Raw genomic sequence first — 7,697 nt, 5'->3', positions numbered from 1 at the left:
TCAATATTAAACTTACCCGATAATCATGTAGCTGTCAACTCCGTTGCCCGACAGAATTCTATGGAGGGATACGCCAGCTATCACAATACTAGAAGGGGGTGTATTTACCAGCGCCACCTGTGGCCAGGTACTCAAGTACTTCTTGTTGACACCTCCTCAATTATTCCTCTGTCGTGCTTCCGGCAAGACGTTCTGGGATACGCTTATGTTCTTGGAGTATTTTCACGACTTTGGTGAAGTATTTCTCTTTGATTTCGGCTGTCGCTTTACTGGAAAACTTCTATATTAGCTTAGTTAGCTTTTGGAATTAATTTGATTAATTTTGGTGACGAGAGAGTATGAACTCTCGTTCACCTTTCAATGGCCGACCCTTCCCTTAGACGGAAGTGTTGGCGTCTAAGAGAGTATAGACTCTCTTTCTTAATTTTGCTTAACAAAGTTATAGATTTATTTTATATCTCTCCGCCTCTTATAGGCCTCTTCGATTAACTTCCTTTTATTATAAACTCATTAAAATTAATTTTTATATTTGTTTATATTCGACCTTCCTAATAGTAGGCGGTCTTTTACCGAAGTTAATAAACTTTGAGCCCGTCATTTCGGTTTTACCTGTTAACATATTATGCTATTTCCGCCACAGAGTTTGAAAGATTTTCTTTGACAGTCTCGTACTGTTTTCAAAGCTGAACTAACGTTTTGTTTTGTCTCTGCAGTTGTTGACGTTCAGAACGTTCAACTTGCACTCTATCGTTACGATAGAGAAAGAATGTTCACGGTTTCACGTTGCAGTAAGAGTAACCGTGTCTAGCGTTTTGTTCATTCTTTCTTAACTTAATGGTTTTGATCCTAATAAAGGAACTTTTCAGTTTTTTCCTTTAACAATAATATGTTTTAACGATATATATGATTGGGCTCTTCTCTCAGGTTCTAAGTCAAGAGAGAGAGAGAGAGAGAGAGAGAGAGAGATAGAGACGGAGGGAGAAAGAGGATAAACGTTTCATTCAAGCCTGCCAGGCGTACGAGTAACGTCATTATCGATTTTTGCTCTTCTCCCTAGTCTCTTTAGCGGAAGAAACTAAACGTTTCTAGAGTGATCTAGTGTTTAGTCTCTTTCCAACCACTGATTTATCTTTCATTAGATTTTTCTGTTACATTGTAATTCTGTTTTCGCAATTATTAACTTTGAGAAAGGATAGAATTGCGTATTTCAGGTACAAACCACTTAAGTTTCGAGTTCAGTGAAATAAGTGCAAACAGAAATCAAAGTGATAAGTGATTAGTGCGTGAGGGTACTTTTGTGCGCGCCAGTCGTCCTCCCAGTCCGGGACCTCTTGCAAGCTCCCAAGCCCAGGGGAGAAGCAATGTCGAAGGGCATAAGGGTTCAGCAGGCCTTGATCGGCGCACAGAAGTATTCTCGGTGGTTGTGGGCGTGTCTTACCGAGACCGTCACTCCCACCCGCAGACGATTGAGCCCTTATTTTGCTCGTCTGCAGAAGAGATTAGGGGAGAAAATAAAGGCAGAGTAACGCTGGTCTCAGGTCTCAAGACTTCTTAAACGTTAATTCCAGACCTATGCCAGACGTACGAAGTTAAAGTTCACAACCCGAATGCAGTCGTTGGGTTAGCTCTGACTCTCCTAAGTCATCAGTTGATTACACTCCGACTAAGAGGAGTAAGGTTCTGCCACAACAGATCTCTGCTGTTAAGGCTTTACCTCAGCAGAACTTAGTGTCTGCCGACCCCAAGTTAACTCTACTGCCTGTGCTCGCCCAGCCTGCACCTGCTCCGCCTGTGCTCGCCCAGCCTGCACCTGCTCCGCCTGGTCGCAGCACCATCTGCCAGGCGTACGATGTTGTGAACTCTACTACAGTCCATGCAAGCACAGCTTTCGGACTTGATGAGTGAGTGTCGGGCTGAGAGTGTTGCTCCACCGCCTCCGCCTACACTCCCTCCTCCTACACTCGCTCCGCCTGATCACAGTACCATCTGCCAGGCGTATGATGTTGTGGACTCTACTACAGTCCATGCAAGCACAGCTTTCGGACTTGATGCGTGAGTGTCGTGCTGAGAGTGTTGCACCTCCTGCACCTGTGGTGCACCAACCTCCTGCACCCGTTCAGCCTGTGCTGCACCCGCCTGCACCGGTGGTGCACCAACCTCCTGCACCCGTTCAGCCTGTGCTGCACCCGCCTGCACCGGTGGTGCACCAACCTCCTGCACCCGTTCAGCCTATGCTGCACCCGCCTGCACCAGTGGTGCACCAACCTCCTGCACCCGTTCAGCCTGTGCTGCACCCACCTGCACTCGCTGCACCCAGTCGCAGCTCCATCTGCCAGGCGTACGAGGTTGAACCACTTTCGGAGTTTGCTGTTCACAGTGTTGTTCAGCCTCAGCCTTCTTTAAGGCAACCCTTGCTTTGGGATCAGGAGAGTTACACTCTTCCTCCTCCTCCCCTTGCTGCTCCTCCAGTGGTGCAACTCTCGGTTGGGGTACAACAACCTCTCCCCTCCGTGAGTCTGTCTGCTCAACCAGCGCTGCACCGAGTTCAACCCTCATCTAGGCAAGCTCATCTACACCATGCACTTGCGCCTCAGGAGCCTCAGCTTGCTAGAACTTTACCTTGTTCTGCGCAGCCTCAACCTTCTCATGCTCCACTCATCTCTCAGGAACAGGAACGGACTACTCCGCCTCCGTCCTCCGCTTAGCTGGTACAATCCTTGGGTGCAACTCTTGCTAGGAATCAACCTCCTTCACCCTTGCACCTGCCTTCTGCTCCGTCTGTTGTTCAGCCTATGCAGTCTGAACCTCAGGTTTTCCCTCAAGTTGAGGAAACCTCTGTTGTTGTTCCAGCTCGTTCTGACTCTGCTGTTCAGCATACCATGGTTTAAACCCCATGCAAGCATGCATTAAGCACTCTAGCACTGGTCATGGAATTTCTGATAAATGTTAAACGCCATGCACACGCTCTGCTTTCCTTTCAGCAGGCTCTGCTTACAGCAGGCTCTACTTCCTACATGCTCAGCATTCAGCATGCTCTGCATTCAGCATGCTCTGCATACAACATGCTCTGCATACAGCATGCTCTGCATTCAGCATGCTCTGCATACAGCATACTCTGCATACATCATGCTCTGCATACCTTTCCGCATGCTTCTCAACACATCTTGGGTTGTTGCCAACTCACTAGACTGTCAAGCAGTTTCATAACGTTGCCTTCTAGTCTGCTGCTTTGCACCAGTGAACCCTCACTCAGAGAACTTAGCTTTTCTAGGATAAGGTCCCTGTAGATGAGAAAGTTCTTTTCTCCCTCCTTCTGATATTCCCTTGAGGACTCTGTCATTTGGAGGGAGCCTTTAGCTGCATAACCTCTTATGGACTTTTATTTAAGCATAACATGCTTACAGGGAAGGTAATGGTTACACTTCAGCCGCTAATCCCGTCTGTTACCACACCTGCTCCCATAGACCTTGAGCTGTGTTGCATGACATGCAGTCCAAGCTTAGTCCTTGTTAGAGGATTTTTTTGTTTACGGAGTCAATGTGTCACGGGGAAGACGTTCAACAACCAACAGAAGGGACTTGTTGTGACGCAGTGGGCAACCTCAGCAACCCGTTAAGGAGTTGTCTGTACGACCCAGACAGTCTAGACAGATTCGGGTTGTCACTGTACTTCCTCGCTTGCCCATGATTGACAGTTTACAGACTGTGCAGCAGTATCATGATCTTGTGTCCGGCTCCGTCAGACGACTGACTTTTAAGAGCTCCCTCAAGTCGTCGCTGTCTGGAGATTTTCAAATGGACTATGGATCTGACCAAGGAACTGGGCCTCCTGGTCAATTTTGAGGAGTCTCAGCTCGTTCCATCCCAGACCATTGTCTCCTTGGGTATGGATCTTCAGAGTCGAGCTTTTCGGACTTGTCCGTCGGCCCCAAGGATCTTCCAAGCCCTAGAATGCATCCAGAGCATGCTGAGAAGGAACCGATGCTTAGTCAGGCAGTGGATGAGTCTAACAGGGACACTTTCATCGCTGGCCCTGTTCATCGAGTTAGGGAGACTCCACCTCCGCCCCCTTCAGTATCATCTAACTGCTCACTGGATAAAGGACATGACGCTAGAGACGGGCTCAGTTCCTGTTTCCGAAGAGATGAGGTCTACTCTAACGTGGTGGAAGAACAGCATTCTTCTCAAGGAAGGTCTACCATTGGCTGTTCAGTCCTCCGACCACCGTCTCTTCTCGGACGCATCGGACACGGGCTGGGGTGCGACACTGGACAGGAATGCTCGGGAACATGGAATCAGGAGCAAAGGACACTTCACATCTATTGCAAGGAGTTGTTGGCAGTTCATTTGGCCTTGATAAACTTCAAGTCCCTCCAGCTTAACAAGGTGGTGGAGGTGAACTCCGACTACACCACAGCCTTGGCTTACATCTCCAAGCAGGGAGGGACTCATTCGAGGAAGTTGTTCGAGATCGCAAGGGACCTCCTCATTTGGTCAAAAGATCGAAAGCTCACGCTGGTAACGAGGCTCATTCAGGGCGATATGAATGTCATGGCAGATCGCCTCAGCCGGAAAGGTCAGGTCTTCCCCACAGAGTGGACCCTTCACAAGAATGTTTGCAGCAGACTTTGGGCCCTGTGGGATCAGCCAACCATAGATCTATTCGTTACCTCGATGACCAAGAGGCTTCTCTTGTATTGTTCTCCGATTCCAGACCCAGCAGCAGTTCGCGTGGATGCCTTTCTGCTGGATTGGTCCCATCTCAACCTGTATGCATTCCCGCCGTTCAAGATTGTCAACAGGGTACTTCAGAAGTTCGCCTCTCACAAAGGGACACGGCTGACGTTGGTTGCTCCCCTCTGGCCCGCGAGAGAATGTTTCACTGAGGTACTGCAATGGCTGGTCGACGTTCCCAGGACTCTTCCTCCTAGAGTGGACCTTCTGCGTCAACCTCACGTAAAGAAGGTACTCCCAACCTCCACGCTCTTCGTCTGACTGCCTTCAGACTATCGAAAGACTCTCAAGAGCTAGAGGCTTTTCGAAGGAGGCAGCCAGAGCGATTGCCAGAGCAAGGACGACATCCACTCTCAGAGTCTATCAGTCTTTATGGGAAGTCTTCCGAAGCTGGTGCAAGGCCAATGCAGTTTTCCTCAACCAGTACCAATGTAACCCAGATTGCTGACTTCCTGTTACATCTAAGGAACGTAAGCTCCCTATCAGCTCCTACGATCAAGGGTTACAGGAATTTGTTGGCAGCGGTTTTCCGCCACAGAGGCTTGGATCTTTCCTCCAACAAAGATCTACAGGACCTCCTTAGGTCTTTTGAGACCTCAAAGGAACGTCGGTTGTCCACTCCAGGCTGGAATCTAGACGTGGTCCTAAGGTTCCTAATGTCATCAGGATTTGAACCGCTCCAATCAGCCTCTTTTAAGGACCTCACATTAAAAAACTCTTTTCCTCGTGTGCTTAGCAACAGGTAAAAGAGTAAGTGAGATCCACGCCTTCAGCAGGAACATAGGTTTCACATCTGAAACGGCTACATGTTCCTTACAGCTCGGTTTTTTGGCTAAAAACGAGCTTCCTTCCCGTCCTTGGCCTAAGTCGTTCGAGATCCCAAGCCTGTCCAACATGGTGGGGAACGAACTGGAGAGAGTACTTTGCCCAGTTAGAGCTCTTAAGTACTATCTAAAGGTCAAAACCATTACGAGGACAATCAGAAGCCTTATGGTATGCTATCAAGAAGCCTTCTCTACCAATGTCTAAGAACTCAGTTTCTTACTACATCAGGCTTCTGATTAGAGAAGCAAATTCTCATCTGAAGGAAGAAGACCTTGCTTTGCTGAAGGTAAGGACACATGAAGTGAGAGCTGTGGCTACTTCAGTGGCCTTCAAACAGAACCGTTCTCTGCAGAGTGTTATGGATGCAACCTATTGGAGAAACAAGTCAGTGTTCGCATCATTCTATCTCAAAGATGTCCAGTCTCTTTACGAGTACTGCTACACCCTGGGTCTATTCGTAGCAACGAATGCAGTAGTAGGCGAGGGCTCAGCCACTACATTCCCATAATCCCATAACTTTTTAACCTTTCTCTTGAATACTTTTTATGGGTTGTACGGTCGGCTAAGAAGCCTTCCACATCCTTGTTGATTTGGCGGGTGGTCAATTCTTTCTTGAGAAGCGCCAAGGTTAAAGGTTGTGATGAGGTCCTTTAGTATGGGTTGCAGCCCTGTATACTTTAGCACCTTTGAGTTGATTCAGCCTCCCAAGAGGAACGCTGCGCTCAGTAAGGAAGACGATCTTATTAAAGGCAGAGTAACGGTTCAAGTCGACTTCCTTACCAGGTACTTATTATTTCATTGTTATTGTGGATAACTGATTATATGAAATATGGGATACTTAGCTATCCTTTAATCTTGTACACTGGTTTTCACCCACCCCCCTAGGTGTGAATCAGCTACATGATTATCGGGTAAGTTTAATATTGAAAAATGTTATTTTTATTAATAAAATAAATTTTTGAATATACTTACCCGATAATCATGATTTAATCGACCCTCCCTTCCTCCCCATAGAGAACCAGTGGACCGAGGAATAATTGAGGAGGTGTCAACAAGAAGTACTTGAGTACCTGGCCACAGGTGGCGCTGGTAAATACACCCCCTTCTAGTATTGTGATAGCTGGCGTATCCCTCCATAGAATTCTGTCGGGCAACGGAGTTGACAGCTACATGATTATCGGGTAAGTATATTCAAAAATTTATTTTATTAATAAAAATAACATATTTATATAAAAATTCTAAACTATTCAACTACAGACATTTGTTACTTTGCCAACAGTTTTCAGAGAACTAGTAAACTAAGACACCCTTTATTGCCAAGGATTTCACTAACAAAAGATTAATCTGTGCTGAATATGCTTCTAATATTTGTGGCTTTACATGACCTAGCAAATAAGTGTTGGGCATAAACACTGTCTTGTTTGTTAGTTCAAAAGCAAGGTTTCAAATTAGCTAGAAGTGTAACCCATTTCAGAATTCAATGACAATTACGATTGAGGGGGTTTCGTATTTCGCAAGTTTATTGTGATGGCATTACCTACACTCAATTTTTTTTAATGAGGCACATTTGCACTGACGCGCAGCGGTGCCCTTTTAGCTCGGAAAAGTTTCCTGTTATCTGATTGGTTAGAATTATCTTGTTTAACCAATCAGCGATCAGGAAACTTCTCCGAACTAAAAGGGCACCCCTGCGAGTCGGTGCAAATCTGCCTTGCTAAAAAGAATTGACTATGGTAGAATTTTTTTTGGGTGATGAGCTATAGAAAGGTCATTGAAAATTTCATAGATGCTGAACGCTGAAGTTTTTGAGTGCAATGAGGCTTATGAATATAGGATTACAGTATATACATTATAAGATATTTCCTTGGAATCTTTTTTTCAGGTTAGCATGTACCAGCAAGTATATATATATATATGTTGAGCGCAAATGATACGTAGAACTTTAGTTGTTTGATGCAGAATATAATATTTTTCAGACCCGGGTGTCAGCAATGTTTGCCAGTAATAGTAAATCAGTAGTTTCACAGTAGAACAATATTTTTGTATAATTTTGAAATAATTTGTAATTTCCAACTAACAAAGGTTGAGAATTTACATATAAGTATGATAAAATCATTACCACTCCAAGATACTGTAAAG

The sequence above is a fragment of the Palaemon carinicauda genome, chromosome 31, assembly GCF_036898095.1.
Source record: "Palaemon carinicauda isolate YSFRI2023 chromosome 31, ASM3689809v2, whole genome shotgun sequence".
Taxonomy (NCBI): domain Eukaryota; kingdom Metazoa; phylum Arthropoda; class Malacostraca; order Decapoda; family Palaemonidae; genus Palaemon; species Palaemon carinicauda.
The sequence above is the reverse complement of the archived record's forward strand: the minus strand, read 5'-3'. Positions refer to the sequence as shown.